General features: G+C 39.2%; 1 long non-coding RNA gene across 8 annotated transcripts in view; it reads right to left on the reverse strand.

The window, feature by feature from the left end:
• The window catches only part of LOC310883694, a 266,073-nt gene that overhangs the window by 97,896 nt on the left and 142,513 nt on the right, over positions 1 to 25,664 (reverse strand). For 5 of the 8 annotated variants that reach the window (XR_014573654.1, XR_014573655.1, XR_014573656.1 and 2 more), the window contains exon 5: positions 20,806 to 20,886. The exons of 2 other annotated variants lie outside the window; for them this stretch is intronic. This is a non-coding gene — a long non-coding RNA (uncharacterized lncRNA). Of the gene's footprint in view, positions 1 to 7,486; positions 7,571 to 20,805; positions 20,887 to 25,664 lie in introns of all 8 variants that reach the window. One more of the 8 variants, XR_014573661.1, reaches the window with a different exon arrangement.

A 25,664-nucleotide genomic window follows, 5' to 3' on the forward strand; every position in this document is an offset into this window, starting at 1 on the left:
AAGTAAAACTGGGTTAATTTAATGATAAACCCCACAGTCACTTCATTGACTTTTGTTGCATTTGTTCCATCCTTCTAAAGGTCATCATGTATCTTTTTTTTTTTTTTTAGTATATCCATCATCTATGATTTATTTTTACACATTGTTAGTTAGTATTATAGTGACGGTAAAAATTCCAAACAACCCTGTTCTCCACTGACCCCACTACAGCTTATTTCTCAATGGTCAAAAAGGGTTAAGGCAAGACCAGGCAGAGAAGCGAAGTGACAAGGCCCATGTCACACAAGGGCTTAGTACGAGAGTCAGAAATAGAACCCAGGTCTCCTGAGTCACACACTCGAGCCTTATGTCTTAGATAATGCTGTCATCAGAAATAAATACCAGTTGTAGGTTAACTGGTTGATGAGCATACACTGGTTTGTGTAGGGACAAGTGACAGGCCTAAGATTTCTCATCTTGTCATAACTGCTCCTCATCCAGGGAAGAGATGCGTTAAAGGAGGAGATGTCTTGCCTTCAGAGATCCATTTTTTTCAGAAGGAGAGAAAGGGGTCACCAGTCCCCTGAGGAAAGTGGACTTTGAAAAGAAAAGAAATTCCTAGTAAGGGGATCTGATAAATAGTTTCCATTTGGAAAAATAAATAAATAAATAAATAAATAAACCTGTCTGAAGTTAATAAAAATAAAATTCTAGCTCACTAGTAAGTATGACATTGCTTTTCAAAGGGTGAAAATGTGGGTCTCTCCATTTTGCCATTCCCTTCTCTCTCTCTATTTTTTTTTTCTTTTTGTTTACCCAATTTTGCCACTGTAAAATGTGCCACTATGTGGAGGCCCTTTTGCCATTTTAAATGTGTGCGCCCAGAAAGTCAAAATGCACTTTGTAGTTTTCTGCAAATGTAGCTCCAGAAGCAGTAAAGTGGAAGGCAACAGGCACACTGTGCTGCTCAACCATCATCCTTTCAGTTTGGCAATCCCTGGCAAACCTGTAAATGAATACACTGAAGGAATTTTCAAGCATCGGACGATTTCACATAACAAAGAACAACCCATGGAGCTCAAAATCACAACACTAATAATTTTTTTCTTCCTGTCTTTCTCTCCAGGAAGAATCCTGTACTTAATTTAATATTTCAGGCCTTGTTTTACTGCTATGCACAATTTGCATAAACATATCTCCATGGTTATTTCACTTGTCCACATCCTTCTGACACGCAACAGGCTGTCGCACCATGTTTAAAAAGATCCAGGCTGTGGGAAGTTCCCTTGCTTATTATTCATCACACTGCCCTGTGCACCCACTTCAGACCCAGAAGCCATCTGGTATCAGTTTAACAGTATCATTTGGTTTTCTTTCCTGGTTTGGATTGAAATTCAAAAGCAAGTAAGATAGGATAAGTGCATGTATCTGTGTGGAGTGTCCTCCTAGGATGTTTTACAGCTATAGCAACTGGAGTTTTTATTTAGAAACATGCCCAGATGCACACTCACTCATGTTTGCTTAAAGATTGGTCTGCAGTGAAGTGAATAGAGAAGACACAGGTATCCCTGGCTTCCCAGATGCCATGCTATAAGACTAAGAGTATCAGGAGGTCAGTCCTAAAACTTAGTTTTGTGGGTTCTGATGAGATTATTGGAGACAAAGTCTCCACAAAGATATACATCAGGATCTCTCAGGTGAAACTTATATAAAATGCAAAAAATATGGGAGGTTTTCTCATGCATAACAGCTGTTCTTCTGTACCTGTGCCTCTAGGAATAGGGCCATTTTATACATAGTTTTTCAGAAATTAAGCAAGAGGTCTAACCAGCAAGCTAATGTTTCAGCAGTTTGTTTGTCTTAATAGAGTTCAAATGCTCTTTATCTCACTGCTTTGATTAACAATCTGGAATTATATCCCTCTTTCTTAATGCTAATTGCAAATTTCATTTTCAAGTTTGTCCCACCTTCACTTTGCTATCAGGTTGCTTCCCTTTTGTCCCTGCTGTACTAAGGTTGTGATAATGCCTCCTACAATTAACCACATCTTTAAATATCACTCAAAATAGTTGCCTCGGGAAGATGGTATTTTGGAAAGGAAGAAGTATAATACATTGCTAAGTACATTATTATGACACATAGAAGAGCCTAGGTAAATAATTAGCATCTTACCTTAAGTCATGACAAGGCATGATTCAGAGTGAACATGCTACAGCAAAAAAAAATTATTCAAGCGTAATTTTAGATGTCCGAGGGGGAGAAAGAGATTACAGCTCATCCTGTTGTTTATTTTTTATTCTCCCGGCTGTGCAGAAAATAAAATATGCTATTAGAGCTGACTAGAATTTCTGATGAAACGCAATGGGTTGTAACAAGTTTATCAATTGAGCTAGTGTCTTCCACTACTGGAAAAAATAAAAGGCCTGCTTGTGCAAGACCTATCTTTTTGTTAATCTGTGTCATTACATTTCTGTCTTTGGGGAGCTGAGCACGTACGCAGTGTCTAGGTTCAAATGGCTACGCAATGGTTGATTGCCTCCCATTCCCCAGGCAAGTTGGTGTTCTGCTGATGATGTTACTAACTAAATAATTGGGAAGTGATCTCGTGCAGTGAGTGTTAACCTAATGCTTAGTGAGATTAGCAAAATAATTAATTCTATCTATTCAGGACATAACTGGCTGTTTGTCCTGGTTCCAGTTAGGACAGAGTTAAGTAGCTCATAGTAGCTGGTAGGGTGCTATGTTTTGGATTAGGATGAGAAGAGCGCTGATAACATGCTGATGTTTTAATTGTTGCAGAGCAGTGTTTACACCAGGCCAAGGACTTTTCGGCTTCTTGCTCTGTCCTGCCAGCGAGCAGGCTGGGGGTGCAGCAGGAGCTGGGAGGGGACAGACCCAGGACAGCTGACCCAAACTGGCCAAAGGGGTATTCCATACCATCTGACGTCATGCTAAACAATATATAGGGGTGGCTGGCCGGGGTGGGGGGGCCGGCTGCTCGGGAATAGGCTGGGCATCGGTCAGCGGGTGGTGAGCAATTGCATTGTGCATCACTTGTTTTCTTACACATTATTATTGTTAATACTATTACCATTATCACTATTATTATTATTATTGTTATTATTATTTTCCTGTCTTAATAAACCGTCTTTATCTCAACTCACAGGCTTCACTTTCCCGTTTCTCTCCCCCCATCCCAGAGAGGGAGGGGGGAGGGTGAGCGAACGGCTGTGTGGTGTTTAGCTGCCAGCCGGGTTAAACCACAACACTGTTGTAGAAGGCAAATTATTTTTCCTTCAGAGTAGGGAGAGCATACCACTGAGAAACATTAACTTCACCATAGATTAGGCAAGGATATAATAGTTTTTCCTATTGCACTTTATGGGTGAATCCAGACACTTGTAGGAGAAGTAAAAATAACTGGAAAGTATTGTAAGAAGTGACTGGCACTTGAAGCTGAGAGCTCTCTGGAGCATCATTCTGGCAACAGTGGCAGCAGGCACTGTACCTTTACAAATGGCATGTTGCCATTGACTGACAACACAGAACAGGGTACACAGCACAGAGCAGGGCTGTGCAGGTTGCAATGGGTCTGGAGCAGGAAAACTCTATTTCAGAAGTATCGTTGCTTCTCTGAACAAGTTCTGGTACGTATACAGAAGATGGTCCTGACAGTATAGACATGACCTTTGCAAGATAAAATAGGAATCAACAATAGGAAGCATTGCTAGTATCTGGGGAATCACATGAGGTCTATGCCTTTTTAAAAGCATCCAACTGCTACCCCTTTCCTTCCTCTCAGGGCATCAAAATGCCTGATGTAACCAGGGCTACCACAGCAAGAACACACAGGGGAGAACTACAAGAAAACAGTCACAAATCACAACTCATGATAACAGGAAAATGATTTTAAGAGTTTTATATTCTGATATTAATGCTAATACCATCCCAGCATTGCATGCATCTACTAGAACCTCTAAAATAAGTCTAAACCACTAATTCTGTCTCAAGGAGTCTAAACCACTAATTCTGTCTCAAGGAGGTCTACCATTTTTTCACAATACTTGTTTCCTTGTTACTGAAATTTTATGTCTTCTTTCTAATAAAAGAAGAAAAAACAAACATTGCAGAGGTCTCAGTCCTCCTTAACTGACATGAATGTCAGAGAAAGAAAGAAAGTGTGAAACTTTTCAACTATGATGCTCTGGAAATGAAAAGGCTAGACTCGTAACTATTTATAATTATTTAATTGGGACTCTTCAGTTAATGCTGCATTAACACTTTGCATAATCTAATCTCTGCCTTACAGAAGTGCTATTTTAAGCTTTAAAATTTCATGTCGCAATTTTCAGGATAAAGAATTTTGATTGTAATGATAGATCAGAGACTGTTTGAGGAAAGTGACACGAGACAAGAATGTAAGGCTGTAATTTTTCTCCCTGGCCACAGCTTTCCTCTTGCATTGTGCTCCACAGAATGACGAGCAAAGAGGGAGCTGCAATTAGATTAATTCTACAATTGATTCCAAAAAGTTCAATGATTAAAAACAACTGTGAAGAACCAACATTTAGAAACAGAACCGACCACTGTTTATGCACCAGCAACTTTGTTAAAAACAGAAGAAAAAACCCTCAAGTCTGAGGAACAAGCCCAAGGTTTAATTTATATAAATCGCAGCGATCTGTTCACTCAATTTTCAAAAGAAAGCTTTCCTGCATGGTATAAATCAATTTCTCTAGCTAAAGGAACCTCTGGGAGTCTTACTCATTTAATCTTCCATCTAGGTTTGCCAACCTTTCCCCTTAAATTGTATGCTTTATTAGAAATTTAGTAAGTGGTTACCTTCAAACAATCAACCATTACCTGTCTCTAGACAACCAGATGCATACGTATATTAAATGCAACAATACATGAAAAAAACAACATATAAAGGTAGGGAATCCTGCTGCCCTAATGAAATATTGATTGTTAATATAGAGCACTGTACAAAGGCACTAATGGCTATGGAATGAAATTCTGACATACAGTCTGAAGAGCTGTTGGTTCATGCAGCTTTATATCATACCCCATTTGGCATTAAAACATTTCCACTAGGTGGGTTTCTTGTTGATTGTTCCTAGCAGAAAAGCAGTGAGCATCACTTAACGGATACAGAGGTTAGTAGAATGAATATAAAGAATAGGTTAATGTTATTAGTTCAGAAAAGCACTTAAATGAGAACTTTGCTGTGCTATATGGGAATATTCTTCTCCGTTGGGAGCTAATTTTCAAAACCTAGTCACAAGGGACTCACATGATCTAAAGTAGCACCCAAAGAACAAGACAAATACTTTTATTCTCCAATAGGTCACCAATTGCCTCAAGCAAGCAAGTTTATTTTTGGCCTTGAACTGCTTGCAAGTCACTAGAACTTGTGGTTCTTATTTACTGGGCCAAATCCATTCCTTGTGTAATTCCTCAAATGGGTAAAGAAAATGAACACTGTTGACTTTTTAAAAGTACTTATAAATACTTCAGAAATATTTCTTCCAAAGTATTTTAAATATGCTATCTTGGAGGGACCACTTGAAGGATATTTAGGAACTGAAGGTTAATGAACGAGCACTGAGAAGTTTGGATGTCCTTCTGTCACTACCAATCTTAATTGTTTGGAAGGGAGGAGTGAGGGAGGAAAAGGGTTGTATTTACTAGTCACTGTTATTTCATGTCAATTGAAAGTCTCCATGGCTGCTGCTCGTGACTCACATTGCTTCACTATTTAGATTCTTTATTCCTTAAAAGTACTAAAGAAGTGAATCATTGCCAAGAGTTTTTACAATTTAAAGCATGCTTGTGGCAGAATTGCCAGAATGAACATGATTATTTACCTCTGAGCTCTAATATGTGTTATCAGCATTGGAATAGTTAAAGAAAGGATAAAGGAAAACAACACATCCTCCTATGAATTTGATACTCTGCAATATGCCTTGCATGTCTGCTACATAAACATACCAGTATATTTAACTGACTGTAAAATATCTAGAAATAACCCTCAAGCCTAGATGTATGGAAATCTTTATATCCTTTAAACAATAATAGTCCCCTGGGTATGTCAAGAGCTGCAGTAGCAAAAAGCTGAAGGTAATTATCAGATTTTCTCTCCTTTAGCATGGCTCTGCCCACTGCATACCATTACAACTCATATCAGGATAGATAAGCTCTGAGACAGGAGGGATCTGGGTTTTTAGTTATCAGAGATATTTAAGAACTGTCAGGAGTCATTTGGGTAAAGCTGAACCTTCCTCAGGGTGGGACAGGCCTAGATGATGTCTTGAGCTCCCTTCCAGATGTATTTTCTACGACTGTCTACAATTCTGTGAGACATTGCCCCTGAGAAAAAGCCCTTAGAATGACATGTTCTATCTTCACTATATGAAGTGCGGGATAAACATCTCTCAACTGGAGATACCTGCCTCAATACCACTAGGCCAGGGACTCTTCACATTAGCATGTGCAGAAGCTCCAACTGTTATCATCAAAGCTCAAGAGCCATGCAAAACTGCTCCATGACTGCCCTAGGAGTGTGGATTGGTAAAGGTCACCCCAGTACTCCTCTCCAGTTCCACACAGAGAGTTCATTTACATTCATGCTTTGCAGATGAAGAGAAAGATACGAACAAAGAGAAAAAAAAAAAAAAGAAAAAGAAAAAAAAAAGATATGTAATCATTACTGCTGTTGTCCTCCCTCATTCGGAACCATCATGTAACTAATTTCTGCCTGGCTGCTGGCTATAGAGTTGGTTTTCTACCTTCAGCTTACCTCACAGTTTCCAAAATTTCATTGCCATATTTTTCTCCATTTGGAGAGGGAAAAAAAAAAAGGTTGCAAAGAACATTTCTGTGGAGAAAGCTATCCATTGCTCAAACTCTTTGAGCTTCACTCAAAGCTGGGATTTACTGGGGGGTTAAAATAAGGAGATGGAATTGCATGTTTAACTGCAAGCCTTGTAGGAAACTCTGAATCTTCATACTGGTAATTAATTTCTGGCATCCTATTGAAATACAGGTGACCTTAGAAAATAGTGCTATGAGCTTTTGGCAAGAATCAGAACTATTGATTTTGCTGGTGTGCAGAAAATATAAAAATTATGGTGGATTAACTCAAGGTATTTTTTACATTTGTTGCAGAAAACTTTCTGCAAAGTGGGGGAATGTGTGGGAGACAGGCATTGCTACCTGCTTTTAGGTCAATCTATTTCACACTGACTTGAAATTCTGCCATTAGGTCAATGATAATTGATCAATTCCACTTTTAAAAGTTTCTGGAAAATGTCTCTTGAAGGTAGTGCCTCTAAACTTTCTTTTGTATTTTAATTAAATTTGATTTCTAAAAATTAAAAAGCTACTTGCTAAGAGAATCACAATTAAAAAGAGGAAAAAAAAGAGGTATCAAAACATATCAAGTCAAATACTTCTGGTCACGATTTACCAGTGAATGAGAACAAAGGCTGTACCTGAGGCCACATACCTCCCAGTCATGCTGTAGATGGGTTTCACTCCTTCAGTCCTGTGGAATTCAGTTTGATTCTGTCCACGCATCATCCCAGGCGGTCTCATGAAAACATTGTAAAATGCATTTTAGCATCTGTAAGTGGTGTTTTACATTTGACTTGTATATTCTTCAATATTCTCATTTCTATTCCATATTTGTTGTTTGTGGGTGGTTAATCTGATTTATGAACTGATGTTAATGGACATTATTTACTTGTGCACACTCAGATTTTGCACAGCATTGTCAAACAGTAATGCAGTAAAAGAACTCTCCTGGTTCTGCCTAAGAAACGACTCAGGAGTCTAAGGAGTCTATGCTAAGAACCTGAAGGAGAGGCAATTTTGATTCTAATCTATGCTGCATCCACTGCAATTAGCAGTGGACTAGCTAGTGGCTCATTTAGCAGTAGGATTTGTGATGATATCTAGACGTACCTTTGATAAAAATAAGACCTTCAGGTTAAAGCTAAAAACATTTATTTTTTTGGGAGAAAATGAGCACCATTTAGAATTATGAACTGCCATGTCCCTCTTGCTCTTCCTCCAAACACTTTTTTGAAAATCTCTTTTTTTTTTTTTTTTTCAATTCATTATAGTGTTGGTATTGAATTTATCAAGAATTTTACTGAGGTTTTTCTCATTTCTCAATTAGCCCTATACAGTGTAATTACACTTTTATACCAAATCTTGAATATTCCCAGCTCCCATAAAAAAAGACAGAAATGTTGAGGGTTACACTGTAAATATGCAAGTCAAGCTCCCCTCAGCATGACCCTGTGTAACTTGGATACTGCAGTTCCACTCCAGTGAACATCACATTTGCAGCCCATGCCATGACTTCAGAATTTTTTTAAGAGCAAAATGACAAATAATTGCAGGTAATGGTATGCAACTTGCTATCAAATCAATACAGCAGAATGAGGAATGAATGTTAAAAGCAAGGGTGTTTCCCAGTTCATGCTGGGATCTAGTACATACTGGATTTGTGTGTGTTTAAAGAACAAAAACATTGGACTGGATTGTCAGATATTTGTCTTGTATCTAAGAGATAGTATGTGGAAAGACTGAAAAAGCTGCTATAGCTCCATCACATGACATCATATTCTCATTTTCTATTCCTACTCTTTCAGGGCTTTCATAATTGGCTGTTTGATTTGAAAAGACTTGACCATAATCTCACAGAGCTATAAATACCAGTGCAATGCAGATGATAGCAAGAAAAAGGACAGATAGTAACACACAGAAAAACATTATGAGAATCATACAGCTGTTAAAAAGGAAAGGGCATATCACAGCTAGTGTTCAATTTCTCTCAGGATTTGCTTTACTCATCTTCATAGTGGTTGAGCCTCCATTTGGTTTTCAATGACTTTTGAATCTACAGCACCCAAATATTATAGTCAAAATATTTATTACTGAAGAGAGTAATTCCACTGCCAGCTAAAGCAAAACCTAATCTTTTTGTAAGCCGACAGCAGGGAATGCCCAAAAAGCTGTTACACTGGATAGGTTTGGACTGGTTGTGAATATGGCCTGGAAGAGGACTGATAAAGCAAGTCAGAAAACATGCTGATGCAGGAAAACCACTTCATGGGGTTAGAAATGACACCAGAGCTCTGCTCTAGAGGTGGCTTCACTACAGTTTTGAGCAGAGCTATAGCATTTCTACAGCCACACACATACTCTGTTGAACTCAAAGATAGAATTAGTCTTAATTAGATTGCATTTGGAAATCTCAGTTTTTGTGGATAGAAGGTGTTGGAGAAAAACAAATGACTAATTTTTAATTCAAACTATTATGCCTATCAGTTATAGCACATATGCTACATAAGAACAGAGTGCAGAAAGATTTCTGCAACACTCAGCTGCAATAGCATATGCTAGTGAATATCTACTTTATTCTGTTTCTTTTTTCAAATTTGTCTTGCAGCTTTGAGTCAACTTCATGAGTATGAGTCTGATCTCACTGGCAGTTTTACAGTCAGGAATAACATCATAAAAGGTAACAGAAGTACATCAGAGTAAAATTAGGACATCTGAGATCCAGCATCATATCTGCTATTTGTTTCATTAGAGCACAAAGATTCAGAAGGGAAAAAAATCATACTGGCCAGTCATAAACTTCTTATTTGAAGGTAGAGATCTCTTTGGAAAAAGGCAGTTATGAAAATATGATAAAAAACCCGTGTTCAACTTTGACTTCACTTTGCACAGTACATCAAAGTGCAGATGGGGAAAATGTTCCAATCACCAATCCCAGGTTAAGTGTTTCTTACCTAAGGATTTCAAGATGGAAGAAAAGAAACCTCTGTTTTTCAGTTCATCACGGGATTGTATTGGAGGCAAAGGATGGGCAGGTGTCTAATGAAAAACTTTACATTAAGAGACTGAGGTTTGTAAGCCACCATTTATAGGAGATGCAGTTCTGTCATGCTGACATCTGCCATTAAGAAAGCAGTGGTCCTCCAATTCACTTTTATGAGAAAGAAGGTTGAGGCAGACTGCCTTGAAAGAGATACAAGCATGAGATGAAATGGACATGATCTTAATGCAGATTCGGGATACAAGTGTACATTTGTTTTCAGAAGCAAAAATGATTAATGGAGTACAAGCATAGGAGACACGAGTGAACTTTAACAAACTCTGTAGCATGCTGAAAGATATGATTTGCGAGCTGTATTTTCTCTGTGGGCCATTCCTATCTGCACATCATAAATATGTACACTGGCTACAAAATGAGACAGAAAATTCTGTCCTGGCCTTAAAATCTCTGAACCTCCTCCCTCTTTGTCTTGCCTGTCTGTGCATGCCTCACCCCCTTGTTTGGATAATTTATAGGTGTAACCTCTTCATAAGACAAGCTTGAGGGTGGAACATAAGAACATTGTTGGACATCTGAATACCACTGAACTGCAGAATTCAGCTGCCATTTAAACGTTTCTTATTCAATCTAGGTGTAGTCCAGGTAGGGCAGATGGCAATTTTACCATCCACCCTAAGAAAGAAGCAGTTCTGATTTGCCTGGAGGGGCAGATTAGAGATTAAGCAGAGATCCACTTCTTGTTCCTCTGATTTAATCTCTCTTTTTCTGTAGTGAAGTTGACCTTTTCTTCTGCATGCAGCTACTTGAGCAGACTGCAGCAAGGACTGGGAAGCAAGGATCGGAACTAATCCATCTTTCCTTCTTGCCCATCTGCATCAGTTTAGCTGTCTCTGTTCTCTACTCAGGAGCTGTAACCACTGAACAAGGCATGACAGGGCATGGAGTACGCTTGCACTCTCCCCAAGGTCCCTAAATAAGTCTAAGACAATAACGTTACAACAGTATTTCTTGTATACAGGCTTGTAAATTTAGTTGCCTTTTTAAGCTCCCCTTTTTATCCCTGTTGGTTTTTGGCTGTAGGCAGTGCTTGTTGTGTAGATCAGCTTCTGGACCCTGTGGGCATTTTTCATCCAGAGATCATTTCTTGTAGAACAGCAGCTGGAGTTGAAAAAAATTCTTAACTCCAAAGAGGTGTTGAGAACCAGCCTTCTGGTATGTGTTCATCTCAGGAGAAAACTAATTGTGCTACCAACTACATAGAAACAATTCTGGCAGCCTGTCCCTTCTTTCCTCGGTGAACTGTGAAATCCAGAAAAGAGCTGACAAGAGTGGAAATGTTTCCAGTGTGGTTTATCAAGAGTGACAACAGTCACAATGCAGTGCCTGGAAAGAAGGTCCCTTAGCACCTCTCACATCCTAATTAAGAGCAGGGAATACTGCTTTTAAAATCAGGGGATTGATGTGGTTTTGTTATAATAAAGCTTCACTGACTTGATTTTTGTAAGACTGTTCTAGAAAATATGATGAACTATATCCAAAAGGAGTCTATCCTTGTTTGTTCTAACTAACCTAATTCAGCACAGAGCCTCATTGACATCTAGTTGCCAATTTAGAAACTATACTAATTTAAAAACCAAATCAAACAAATATTGATATATTACTATTTATCAGATATCAGAGCTGTAGTAGAGAAATTTGTAAATGAAAAAAGGCTCTTAAGTCATGAAGCGAAAACAAACTACACCACAAAGTTTTTTTTTTTTTGTTTTGTTTTTTTTTTCACCAGGAAGAAATATTCAGGAAAAATAATATCTTCCTACAAATATAATTGTCATTTTTAATCCAACTAAACAAGAGCACGCAATCTATTGAGATGGAAGGCCTTTTTGTTAACAGATTGTAAACTAGTTTAAAAAAAAAAAGAGAGAGAGAAGAACCCTTTGATTTTAAACTGTAGATAAAAGTTACACCCACAAAGCAGCTGAGAGGAAGCAGAACGATCAATCATTTCCTTACTTCCAAACGCAGCTAATTGCCTCCAGCACCATTTTAGCACTATGGAACAAAACAGAAATCAAAAGCTATTTAATGTCAACACATCTAAACTATAGCAATGGTTTTCACCAAATTATTAGATATCAATTTTCTTTAACTCAGTGATGGGACCTGCATTAAATTTCAACCTTACCTAAGCTTTGGCAGTCCACCAGAAGACCAAATGCCAGCTTTGGTTCCAATGAGAATATTTTTCCTTTTGGATTTCAGAGGTAGCTTTGTTACCTGCATCCATGGAGACCTGTTTTGCTCTCAAGGGCACTTGGCACCTCAGTGAAAAAATTCTATTACAATTGTTCTTTCTTTCCCTTCATTATCTAAGTGTTCCAGTAACAATGTATGGTCAGGCCAAATGCTTGAGTTACAGCACAACAAAGTTTTAAATCATGCTTCTGCTCTTTTCTCCCTTCCATTCAGAGCTATTTCTACTATTGGCACTAATGATATGGTCAGGGAATTGAAGCCCAAATGTGAGCATATCTTATGTTATCTCAGATCATTTGCAGTAACTGGCATTGTACCCCCTTGGCACAGAGTAGCAGTAAGAATAAAATCCACTTACATGCACTTCCAAAGTCACAGAACATTTTGGCCACTGGTAAAATCCCCACACATTTCTTGCATACAGGATGCTGTATGTTGTAGGTTAGCTGAGATTTTTCTCATGACATTTTTTTTTCCACAGGGATATGTTTATCAGCTGAATCAACTTTTGGCAAGGAAAGAGTTGGGAAAGGTAGTCACATAAGAACTATGGTGCATAAGGATTCACATCTTGCTTTCCACCAGGCTGGAAGTTTCCTATTCTGTTTTGTTTTGTTTTGAAGTGTGTGAGGAATTTGTAAACTCTAAGGAGTAAATGAAGGTCTTCAGCCCTCCCTGTTGAAAAGGGAATGTATATTTTTTGAAAATGCAAACATTTTTCAATCATAGAAAAATCAGTTTCTGCCCACTTCTGTCAGATCCCCACCTCAGAGCTCCAAATTTCCTCCAGTGAGGGCTGTGGGATGCATACAGCATTTCTGAGGCTGTTCATTACAATGTTTTCATAACCAACCTTGACTTTCTCCCCAGGGGCACATATGCTGTACTAAGAAATGGAGAGAGAATATGTGTTTAGCCACGAATTTTAATTGTATCTAATAGTTCAATGGCCATTTTTCCTCTCCAACTTCAGTGCTTTCCTTTCAGATGTGTTCATTGTGCAGGCATCTGCCTGCAGCTGTGTTTAAAGCAGTTAGGTTTCACACAGGCAGTCTTTGTTCTCAGTTTTGTTTTAAGTGTAAAAGTGGGTTCTTGGTTGATAAAATATATCCAATATATCAAACGATGGCAATTATTTAAAAGCAGCAGTTTCCAAATAACATTTTTACAGCTCACAATTAGCTTCTTAGCTATTTTTGACATTAGATTATGCTTTGGAGCCATTGCAGTGACTGTCATTTGAATCCAGAAAGATTCTACCTCCCTGAGTCCAAAGCCTAGAGCAGGACAGCCTGGCCATGAAGCAGGAGTACGATATGCTCTCCTGTGGTTCCCTATATACTGCATTCTACTACCAACATGATCTTCATATCTGCGGTGTACAAGAGTACGCAACTTCATTAAAGGGTTACTAAAGATACTATTGCACCTTCTCCCTCTTCAAAACACATCTAAATGACATCAAAAGCCAGAGAGAACAAGGAAAATCTTCTTAAATAGAGTGGAATATGTGTCAGAAAAGAATAGAGGTATTATCTGCAAGTTTTGGAGGAGTTATTAAACAACAAATAAAAACGAGATGATGCCCAACAAAGTTAAAAATTCAGATGAAAATCCTCATTGCATTAAACACTTTGGTTGATAGAATATGCCTCCTAATCCTTCTCTTCTGTACTGTCCTCACTGTTACCCCCCCCTCCCCAGCCAACTCACTCTTCCTCCACTCCTGCTCTCATGCCCTCTCTTGTCTCTTGCATTTCATCAGTGTTCATCAGCACTGCCCCGTGACCCCCAACAGGTGAATTATCGCTCTTCCCTCTGTGCGAAGGGAAATGCAGGTGAAAAGGGTAATGATTACCACAGCTTTTGTTGGTCATGGTTTAGGCCTTGGCTCAGAAAGCACTTTTGAGACATACGACGCTCTATGCATGCGAACACAGTATAGAACAACAAGTACGCCTCTGAGGATAAACTAAGGATACAGCTGTGAAAAGGATAGGTATATCCACATTTTACAAGAAATGGCAAAACTATTATTGCAGAGTTTTCCACCACATAAGTGATAGGCCTGAGGGCAGCTGAGCTATTACTAGTGGCACCGGGGAGCTGCTGGAGCCCTGTCAGCGCAGTGTGGTTGAGAACTGCCCGGACAGTGCCCCAGGCGGGCTGCGAGCCTGCACACTTAGAGGTTGCCTTCCAGGGCACACAGAAGCCCAAGCCTGAGAGGACATCCAGGGACACAGTAGAGCAACAACACAATGCCAGAGAAAGTGGTCTAAGGCAGGCAGCATGAGCAGCTCTTTGAAAGTGACTCTTTTTTCTCTTTGGCCTTTATTTGAAGCTCCTGTGAATTGCTTAGAATAGAGCCTCACCTCTGTAATGTTAAAGATGGGTGAAATGTATGTCACAGGCCTCCTTCAACAATTCCTTAGCCACACGGGTGCTCCGGGTAATCCTTCTTAAGATTATTATTCAATTAGTTAATTAAAGATTAATAAGTAATTAAGATTATCTTTTCGGATAGAAATCTTCCACTCTTCTAGGGGACAAAAAAAAAAAAGCCCAGATTTTTTTTTTCTTTTTTTTTTTTTTTCCCTTGGTGCCACACTAGGTTTTGTAGAAGTTAGCAGCTCGAGAAGGTTGACATGATTGCAGTGATTTCTTTCAGTTTTGCACTTCAAATTTCATCCTCTTTACTTAAAAAAGAAGTCTCTTCTGTCATTAATTTTTACACATTTTTTCCAAAAATGTGATGTCTTTTTAGCACTCCTCTTTTGTTATCACATCACAAGTCTAATTGACAAATCTGTCAGGCCTGGGGCCTGACCAGCATAAGATGTTCAGTCTCATCACATACTTACCAATACCACCAGCAAGGGATGTTCACACAGATTGAAGACAAGATATTGACTGAAGTTAACAGAAGAAAAACACTTAAAACTTGCTTTGGCACCCTTTGAAGTCAATAAGCATATTTTGATTGGATTCATCAGACTTTGGGTCAAGCACATAAAACATTCTCTGAAGGATACTGAGTGCCCCAAGCCCTTAACAATATATTAACATGAGAGAAATTTTCTTTTTTTTTTTTTTTTTTTTTTTTTTTGGTACAGGTCAGTCAGCTACTGCCATATCTTTTTACTTTACCAACTGCCATGTACTTCAGTGCCCAGAGACTGCCACATCATTCCCCTTCCCTAACTCATTCACTCAAGGGGGGAATCAAACAAGTATCTCTGACTGTATTTTGGCTCCCTCTTTCCCCTCTCATTGATTTCTGACTTTATTCCATAGCTTTAAACAGAAATGCTATTGCTCAACTGTCCTGCTAATGCAACAAATGAAAAGTGCATCTCAGAGGAAACAAACACCTTCAGCAGTTTAAGATGCCATTCATATTTATGTTGCAAGAAAAGATGAACTACATTCATTTGAAATGAGGAGCTAATGTAAGGTAGGCCAAATATCTGAGGCTCAGAGGAAGTGCTGTTTTCACACTCCATTATAGTACACGTTACTGATGAGCATCATGAATCCATGAAAAATGAATGCATTTGCCTTGCAGAAAATGATCCAAGCAGCTAAATTAGGGTTCACTTCACCTCCAGCACCTTCGGGTATTTGTCAGAATTCCCTTGACATGCATTCTAATTTGCTGGATTAAATTCATAATATTCATAAATTCATAAAATTCATAATCATATGATCATTTATAGAACAAAGGTAAACTATTCTGGGAAGTCAGTTTTTCAGCACAGGGACTGTCCTCTTTGTTCAGTGTTTGTGCATCATTTACTTTAGTTGGAACATGAATGTAATGTTGAAGGCAGACAATGGTGTTACCCCAAATTATCATGGTGATAACCTTGGCAGATAAGAAGCTCCATCTGCTTTTTAGGGTTTTACTCAAAGACTGTTTGAGTTGGTGGGAAAACCACCGTTGACTGCAACGGGCCTCTGGATCAGGACCCTCCAGAGAGATCTTTTCCTGAAAGGATCCTCGCAGACTTAAGTACCAACATCCCTCTGGAACTGACCTTAATTACTTTGAAATCTATAGGCCTGTATTTCTTCCATTTCATCATGGATTTAGTGAGAGATTCTATGTTGTTTCCTTTCTACTGAAAATATTTAAACACATGCAAAGTACTATTTTATTCTCTCTTTTTCTAATTTCCCTGCTCAGGCTACATGTCCCAAATGGGTCAAAATAGAACAGGGATGAATGATAGCTTATTAAGAGAGGAAAGGGAAATATTCTCCTGATTACTTCTTTACTTCTCTGTCCACTGTTATGCCTTGCTTTCATGGCTTTTAATGATCACTTTTATCATGAGCTGTAAGACACTCATATGACATTGTTGACCTAATTTTTGGTTCTTTGCTGCATAGGCTCCTGGTCTCATAAGATAACAACCTCTTTCAGTCAATACAGGCTGGAAGTATAATAGTTGAACATCAGCCAACCTAAATGGAAAGTCTGTCAGCAGACAAAACGCTGTACTGGAGACTGAATGGACTAGAAGGAACAGAGTGAAGTGAAGCGTAATTAAATATGCTGGAGCTATTTTTGAATCTATTGAAATAGGACACAATTGAATGGAAAAGAGCCAAGATAGATTCAATTATGCTAGAGATGGACAAGTGAAGCTGCATATCTGGGGCTTGGACACAGTCATGATATGTCTGAATTTTGAAAAGGTCAAGATCTTGCAGTTCTGTAGTTTGGTTTAACCAAAGAAGAAATGGGGCTATCAGAAATAATGGCAGCTGAAAGTAGTCCACACAGCCCTGAGACCTTCAGAAAGAAGAGTGGATAAGGGAGTAGGCATGGGTTCCTCGGAAAATGATTATAAGGAAAATGTTAAAATTAAAATTTAAATCACATGGAGAAATCACGACACAGACTTGCTTCCTTTGTATCTTTAGTACCATGGTAGTGAGAAAGCAACTGTGATCTCTCTTTGGGAAACACTAACACAGCATAATGGTCATTACCAGTCTCTAGAATTGATCTGTGGATTTTGCTGTGAGTACCTATGGCTTCAGATGTCAGCAGCAGTGGATTAATCCAATTTTGATAGACAAAATGAAGTTGCTACACACAGAAACTGCCAGCCTTGTCTGAGAATTTCATTTTGATGTGAATTTGCTGCTCCTTCATAAGTACATAGCTACATCCATATTGCTGAATAAATGCTCAGTTCAGCGCTAGTCGTGGCTGGGCTAGTACCAACATTTTGAGACCAAACTGGTTGTATGTGCTCTTGTACTTTGCCCTAATCTTTAAGAAGATACAACAAATGTGTAAGAAGTTCTTTTGGTCTCAATCCAGTCCAGCAGGCAACTTCTAAGCTTTAACACATTATTCCCAAGAAAAGTGAGACTCGCACTACGTAGAACAAGTAACTGCAAATTAAAAAGTGTAAAATGTGTTCAGGAAGAAGGATATTGAAGCTAGCATCACTTCTTTCAGTGCAGCTCTGCACAGCAAAAGCCACTGTTAAACAGACCTGTCCATTGCAGATTTCCATGGATATGTTATTGAAGCTCCTCCTGAGCAGGTTGTTCAGGTCAGGATCCCACATAAACCAGTATCAGCCATCACCATAGTCAAGAGGAAGAGGGGAAGGTAATCAATCCAGAAGATTGATTATCCCTGTGTTTTAGAAACCTACCAGCAGCTCTTGAAGAAAGCTGGGTGATATGCTTAGAGTAATTTTATATCACTGAAGCTTAAGTTAAGGTCATTAACATCATGACCTGTCTGGAAATTTGGCCTCAGTGTCCTTCCTAAATTTATGCTCCTCTTCATGGAATGACCACCCTGGGGGGTCACTGCCAACGGTGCACAGTGGATGGAAAGCTAAGCAAGTACACACTGTATAGTGCCCAAATAAACTCTTAAAATTGCTCCCTATGTTTCAGTCCTTTTGTACTTTTTGAATTATTTCTTTCCATTTTTCCATACATAATTTGATTATTACTGGTAGCCTCTATGATTAAGACTTGTAAAAGCAAAGAATTATAGATCAAAGGGCCTGAACTCAATTTTCTAGTTTTTTTGTTCAGGAGACTCATGAAACTAAACACAGAAATTTTGAAACACGCTGGTTAGTTATTTCTTGCTCTTAATCAATTAAACCTCTTACAGGTATTTGGATGAACCATGAAGTTTTTAAAGTTCATTCCAGATCACATAAATAGGTAAATGAAGAGAAACTATAAAATCATCCTTCCTAGACAGAATAAGTAAAAATGGCAAGCACTTAAATTTTCTTTTTATAAACTATTTAGTAATATTTATTTAATGATTGCCCAATTCTACTACTAAAACATTCTTTAATAACTCATAAAGCATATTTTATGCCAGCCATGAGATTTAATGGCATCACAGTGGGAGGAAAATCTATCTTGACATGAAGCTTCTGAAAGCAGTGGGAAAAAATGAAGCTGGGATTTTTGGAAGGGAAAGATATTCTTTTTATTGAGGTAAATGCTTTCTACCAGCTTCTTCATCTGTGTACTGTAGCCAGGCAGCTATTATATGCGATTCGAGTCTGTCAGTTGAAGAGCATGATGCATATTAGAGTGGGTAAAAGTAGTTGTGAGCAAGTTAAATTTAGACCTTATTACCTGCATTATGTTAATGCCTCTAGGTGCTAACAGATTGAAACCCGTTGTGATAGACACTGTACAAGCACATAGCAAGACAGAAGTCATTCAGGGCATGGACTGAATCAAAATAGAGACGGCAGAAAAAGGGTAGGAGGTTTGGGGATGAAAGCAGAGAAAAATAAAGGAACTGGCAGAGCCAAGGGAAAAAAAATGGCTTATGAATTTTTTTTGGCAAAAAATATATTTCATCTGTAAGTGAGCATTTGTCAAAGCTGTAAAATGTTTTCATGAGCTATATTCTTCCCTAGGCATGTGAAAGAGAGACATGCCAGATAGTGAAGACCCAGGTTCAAATCTGGTTTTCAAGGATTAAAAGACTTGGATCTTTGATCTCCAGAAGAGTGACCTAATGGCCAGGCTACTGTGGTTCCTTCTCCCCCAAGATTCTTTCCTGAAGACAAAACAGTGAGGGTTTTCAAAACTTCATAGGGTTTTGTGGCATAGGAAAATGATTTTCAAGACATCTCTCACCAGGGGCGTCAACCTATACTTCCAGAGGCCATCCCCCTGCTGTCCCTGGCCCTGTGCTCTCCCCAGTGGACTGTGCGGTCTTACACTTTACAAGTGCTGTTATTTTTTGTTGTTGTTGTTGTTGTTTTGATTCTTCCTAACCAGAAAAGTCACTGCTTCCTTTGGAGGTTAGCATTCTATTCAGACCTTATTAAGCAAAAGCTACAAGTTTATAAACTTTCCTAAGTACACCTACAGGGACTCTCTTTTTGTTAAGACTTAGAGCTGCTGAAATAGCTCACTGACAGCTCTGACCTCAGCTTAATTCAATATGCCTGGTACAAGACGTAGTAGAGTTCAGCACAGAAATTCAAAACAAATGAAGATTACGTAGTAGATTACACAGATCTAATAATAACAATTACTGAGCTCTGACATGACATGATGGTAACATGAAGCTGTGACGAAGGATGCAGGGAAGCAAAAACTGATACTGATTTACTGATATACCGATTATGGTCATATGCTGTTTTATTTAATAGCTAAATACTTGCACAGAATGATTTAATACAAGAAGACTCAGAACATGTATATGTTTAGATATCAGATTAGTAGCTGACAAGCTCCATCATATCATGGCTGTATTTCTCTGGCTGTTATACAATTTCCATTTTAATGTCCTGAAAGGTGACTATTGCACAGTGACAGACAACAGAGAGAGTTTCCATGTTTGAGGATTTGGAATGGCTGTCATCACTCAATGGTTTGAGGCTTCTCTCTAGCCTTGCTTTGCAAGGATGTTAAGAAATATTCCCCCAGGAGCAGCCTAATTCCACACTGCAGCAGCAAATGAAGAGCTGTCATTCTGGTGAGTTTTGTTTTGAAGCTTAAACAATGGCTGATGGCATGCCTGAAGGAATGCAAGTCTCTCTGAACTATGTCTACGTTTCCCCAGAATTTCTTACATTTCAGCAGGAGAAAAATTGAATTCTCTTTTCCCATCCCCCTTCCAATCGTATCTGTACTGTCTGGATACCTGTGAGGCTGTCTGATGTCACTACAGGGTAAGTTGTAAAATTAGATGCATCAGAACTGTTTTCCTCTGGCAAGTTCATTTTAACAACAGTGTGGCTATAAACAGTGTCTTCAACTTTACCAAGCTTAATAAGGGCAGCAGAAAAGCCTGATGAATATAATGGTAGGCTGTGTCTTGGATCTATCAATGACTATTTGCATTCTGCAGTATTGGAATACAAAATGGATGGAAAAGTGATATGCAACATATCACTTTTTTTTTGTCATGATCACATTTGCCTTCTCAGCAATATAGAGTCAAGAAGAGCTAATTCCAGTCTAGTCCCAAGAGCAGAATAAAGTACGATACTGTGAAAGGTGTTTTTTTTTTTTTTTTTTAAAGCTCCGTTTTCTGTAGCTCTCAGAAAGACAAAGGATTTTCTTGTTTTATAATGAAACAATCTGACCTTCCTGATACGTTCATTCTGTTGGGGTTTGCTTTGCATATTCAATTGTCTCAAACCCTGCAGAACTCAAACAATCATTATGCAGCTCTAGATACATTTACTCACCAAACCACCCTGCTCATTTCTTGTTGCAACCTTGATTCCTGGGGACTGAAGAGAAGATGCAATTCCAGTACATAGCCAGTTCTGTACAAGAAAACAGTGTTCCATAATTAAATGCCAATAAAGAAAGAGCCATTTAAATAGCCAATACTTTCCAAGCCGCCCTCCTAACTAGTTCCTTAATTTTCACAAGATTGTGAAGAACTGAAATACCAAAGTAAAAGGGGTTAAACCAAGCGTTCAGATCAAGTCCATGAACACTGCAATGAAAACAATCCTGTAAAACAAAACATCTAAAATGGTCACAGTTTGGAGCTGGAATATGTGCCAGCAGCAAATAAGTTATGTGGCCAAGGTGATTACCAAGAACACTGCTTTGCAATTCTCTGTAGCCAGTTATACGGCCCCTACTCATATAAAGGCCTCCAAAATTATTTATCCTCACAACGTATTATACTATGGAGAGTGAAGTCATATTTTCCCTTCATTAAGACAGAGAGGGACCAAGAGATCAAACCAACACAAAATATATTTAGCCACTTACTTTCCATTGAAATGGCATTAAGGGAGAATTAGAACAAGCAACATGTTTACATAATTTATTTACCTATATTGCTAATAAAACTTAACAAAAACATACTAGGGAACAACAGTCTGAGCATCTTTTGCAATCTGATAGCTCAGCAAAGATAAATCAGAGTATCTACCAAATACACTCCTTCATTTGGTGTGCCCCTGACCCTTTGTGTTTCTTAGTGACTGATTAATATTTATGCAAACCACCACTTCAATTACAAACCTAGTGGGATTAATTGGATGGAAAAATACTTGCAATGCAGTAGATAAAGGAAAAAAAATCAAAGAGAGCTTTTCTCTTTTTGTCTATTGCCACCAAAATAATGCAGGCAGTTACAGGTTTAGTACAGGGATGTACCCCCTACAGTGTTTCCAAACTAATAACCTTTGAAACAGATTTGCAGCCTTGGAGAGGTAGCAGAATACACAAGGGAGGAAGATTTGATTTAAGATGAATACTGGCTCATGCACTCATTAAAGCAGCCTGCTCTACAACAAAATGTCACAGGGTTGCATCCAACCTCTATACTCTGAACAATCGCTGTTTTGATTTTTTTACCCCCTCAACTCCATGGGCTGCATGAGGTGAACCTGGTGCCTTGATCTTGGAATATCAAATCATTAGGAGTGGGTGCAAAAAGCTGCTATAGCCACATTGATAGCTATCGTGTGGTACCATGGCCATGTGTAAGGGATTGTACATACATGTACAGCAAGGGGCTTCAAATCTCAGTTTTGCTTTTTTTGCCATCAAACTTCTAACAGATATCACACTGAGATTTCAGTTAACATTTTTGTGCGCGGACATTTGACAGGCTGATTCATGTTTAAAATGCTTAAAAAAAAAAAAAAGTATATAAAGAGGAAAAAGAGCTTCAAGTGACTCCAGGATGGATGAAAGTCCTTGCTGCAGACTGAAAGTCACAGAATTCCTCCTTCTTCATGAACTGAATTCCAGTGGGTTCATGTAACGTATCTCCTAGAGATCACAAACTTCCCCAGTAGCAGGAGAAACTGAAGATCATGGACAGAAATCTTCATGTTTTCAGACTTTGTTAGAACAAAAAGACATTGTTCACTAAATGCACCCTAACTCAGTGCTTTGTCCAGTAGCCTTTTCTCACCAAGAACATGAGGCCCTGCCGCTGGCGGACTGAGGAATTTCACCTCCCTGAGTGCACAGATACGGACTGATGCTGATCCTAGACTAACTGATGTTTGCAATAAGTTCCTCCTATTGTAGATTATGTGCTATATTCCCTGGATGTAAAAAAACAGGGTAGATTTTATCCTTTCAGCCTCTAATATACTGGCGCTCCCCTACATTATTCTATCTAAACACCTTCAAAGAGCACCAGGCATAATTGGGAAGCACGTCTAGCTTGCTAAGCTTAGTTACAAATATGACAGTCAGTCCATATTCACAAGAAGTGTTTCCCGAACATTGTCCTCATTTTGAGCACTCCGTGATGACTTAAATTTTTACTCAAACGTCAGATAAATCGGATGATAAGGTTTAGATCTAAATCTCCAAGCATGCTGAGAACAACACCTGGGTATTCACACAACAGCTTAGATCAGAATCATTCATTAATGTGATTCTGGGCATTTCAACTAGTGGGAATAATGGTCTGGTGGTCTGGACTCAGACTTCTTCAATGTTCTTATGGTAAGGGCTACATGGCAAGGAAAACCCTAGTTTTTGACCTGTTCTTCAATAGCAGTTTCATTACCAGACCTGCAGCCACATGAGCCATTAATTCCTCCCCTCATTCCAGTTTCCTCCACCTCCATGTAGCTGCAACAAGAAGCGTTCATGTTCATTGTTCAGGCATTTACAGCTTCACTTTTTAAAATCCAGCTTAAATATAACAAAGGAAGAAATTGCTTGCTGTGGGTTTTAATGTTACCACTATATTTAGAGAAAGGCTTAACAATACTTCAATTGCAAGATAGTTGTGCAGAATCTACTTTCGTAAGATGCAAACTCACTATCACAGATTCACAGATTCACAGATTCACAGATTTCTCTAGGTTGGAAGAGACCTCAAGATCATCGAGTCCAACCTCCGACCTAACACTAAGTACTCCACTAAACCATATCCCTAAGCTCTACATCTAAACGTCTCTTAAAGACCTCCAGGGATGGTGACTCCACCACCTCCCTGGGCAGCCCGTTCCAATGCTTAATAACCCTTTCGGTAAAGAAGTACTTCCTAACATCCAACCTAAAACTCCCCTGTCGCAACTTTAGCCCATTCCCCCTCGTCCTGTCACCAGGCACGTGGGAGAATAGACCAACCCCCACCTCTCTACAGCCTCCTTTCAGGTAACTGTAGAGAGCGATGAGGTCTCCCCTGAGCCTCCTCTTCTCCAGGCTGAACAAGCCCAGCTCCCTCAGCCGCTCCTCGTAAGACTTGTTCTCCAGACCCCTCACCAGCTTGGTCGCCCTTCTCTGGACTCGCTCGAGCACGTCCATGTCCTTCCTGTAGCGAGGGGCCCAAAACTGAACACAGTACTCGAGGTGCGGCCTCACCAGAGCCGAGTACAGGGGCACAATCACTTCCCTCGACCTGCTGGCCACACTGCTTCTTATACAGGCCAGGATGCCGTTGGCCTTCTTGGCCACCTGAGCACACTGCTGGCTCATATTCAGCCGACTATCCACCAATACTCCCAGGTCCTTCTCGGCCAGGCAGCTTTCCAGCCACTCATCTCCCAGCCTGTAGCTCTGCTTGGGGTTGTTGCAGCCCAGGTGCAGGACCCGGCACTTGGCCTTGTTGAACTTCATGCAGTTGACCCCAGCCCATCGCTCCAGCCTATCCAGATCAGACCTATCAGTAGGTATTATGCAGAAAGAAAAATCTCACTAGGCTCATACTCCTGAAAATAAAGATGCAATTAGATCTATGCCATTAAAGAGAGCATTGCAAACATGTATTTTCATTTTCTGTTCTAATTTTTCATTCGTATCTCCAGCAACATATCACTTATGCTAAAAATTTAACCATGGAGTGTGAGATTTAGAATTGAACCCCTAGAATACATGCTGCTCTTATTTACACCCAAGAGGCCTGAGGTCACAAGCTGAAGTGGAGCCAATGCCAAAAGCTGTGGGGTGGATATACAGAGGCATCAGTTTAAAGACAAGCAGAGCCAAGAAATAATACGTGTTGTTAATCATCATGACTTATCCTATCTGAGTGACCAAAGACAAGCCCTGCTGTGTTACCAGGCTGCAATGTCATGCAAAGTGGAGAGAGTCCACGTGCTCCAGCATCCAAAGCAAGGAAGTACGTTTAAGTGAACACAATGAGGTAGAATCAAACATGGCACAAACAGGACTTTTTATTACAAAAGATCTTGTACTGTTTCCATTAGAACTCCATTTACCTACATCATACATTAGTGCTCTCCCTTCTGAAATGTTGCCCTCTTCAGAAACAATGAACCCGTAACTTTCATTAATTTTCCTACAAGTATAATTCTGTTATGTCTGAGAAACTTTCTGACCACCTGCATCTGAGTGAGAAGAAGAGCAAGACCTAATCCACTTCTACATGCATTAGTTTCCCAGTCAGCTTCACAGAATGAATACAAAACAATATAAGAGATTTCTTGTAAGCAAGCAAGTCCCTCTCTTTCCCTCATTGTTAAAATAAGGGGAAATTGCTTGGAAAATAAAATATCACACCTGTCTCCTCTCCTTTCTCTTGCCAGTGGATCATATTTTTTCCTCAAATCCTGTCTCCCAATACCACCACACTAAAACATTGCACATATTCTAAACAAATGGGGCCTTCTAAAAAAAAAAGTTTGAAAGTATGAAATGGAAAACTCCGTTTCATTCTGCGGTCCTTTAAAATGGTTATTGTGGATGACAGAAATAACTGTTTGTCAACTGAAAAAAATTTTATGGGGCAAAATGTTTCAGCCTAAATTATTCAGCTAATGGTTATTACCTCTGCAAAATGGAATAAAGAGCCATGCGATGCTGCTATGGCTGAAGCAATTTTGCTGCAGTACCTACAGAAGCAGTGTGAAATGTCTCCCTCAAGACACCACTCAGAACTTCAGCTTTCTTGGAGAAAGAGCCACTGCAGAGGCACTTGCATAGTAGATTTGAAGAGCTTGATTACACTCTTGTGTACGCTGCTTTTTCATTTTTGGCAGGAAGTTAAGAGCTGTCTACAGGAGCTCAGAATTTTATTTGCAAGGTTGCTCTTCTGCTGCTGGTTTTAAACACTGGTTCATGCAATGCTAGTTCTTCCCTGCTGCCGTTTGGA

This window comes from Anser anser (assembly GCF_964211835.1).
Source record: "Anser anser genome assembly, chromosome: 18".
Taxonomy (NCBI): domain Eukaryota; kingdom Metazoa; phylum Chordata; class Aves; order Anseriformes; family Anatidae; genus Anser; species Anser anser.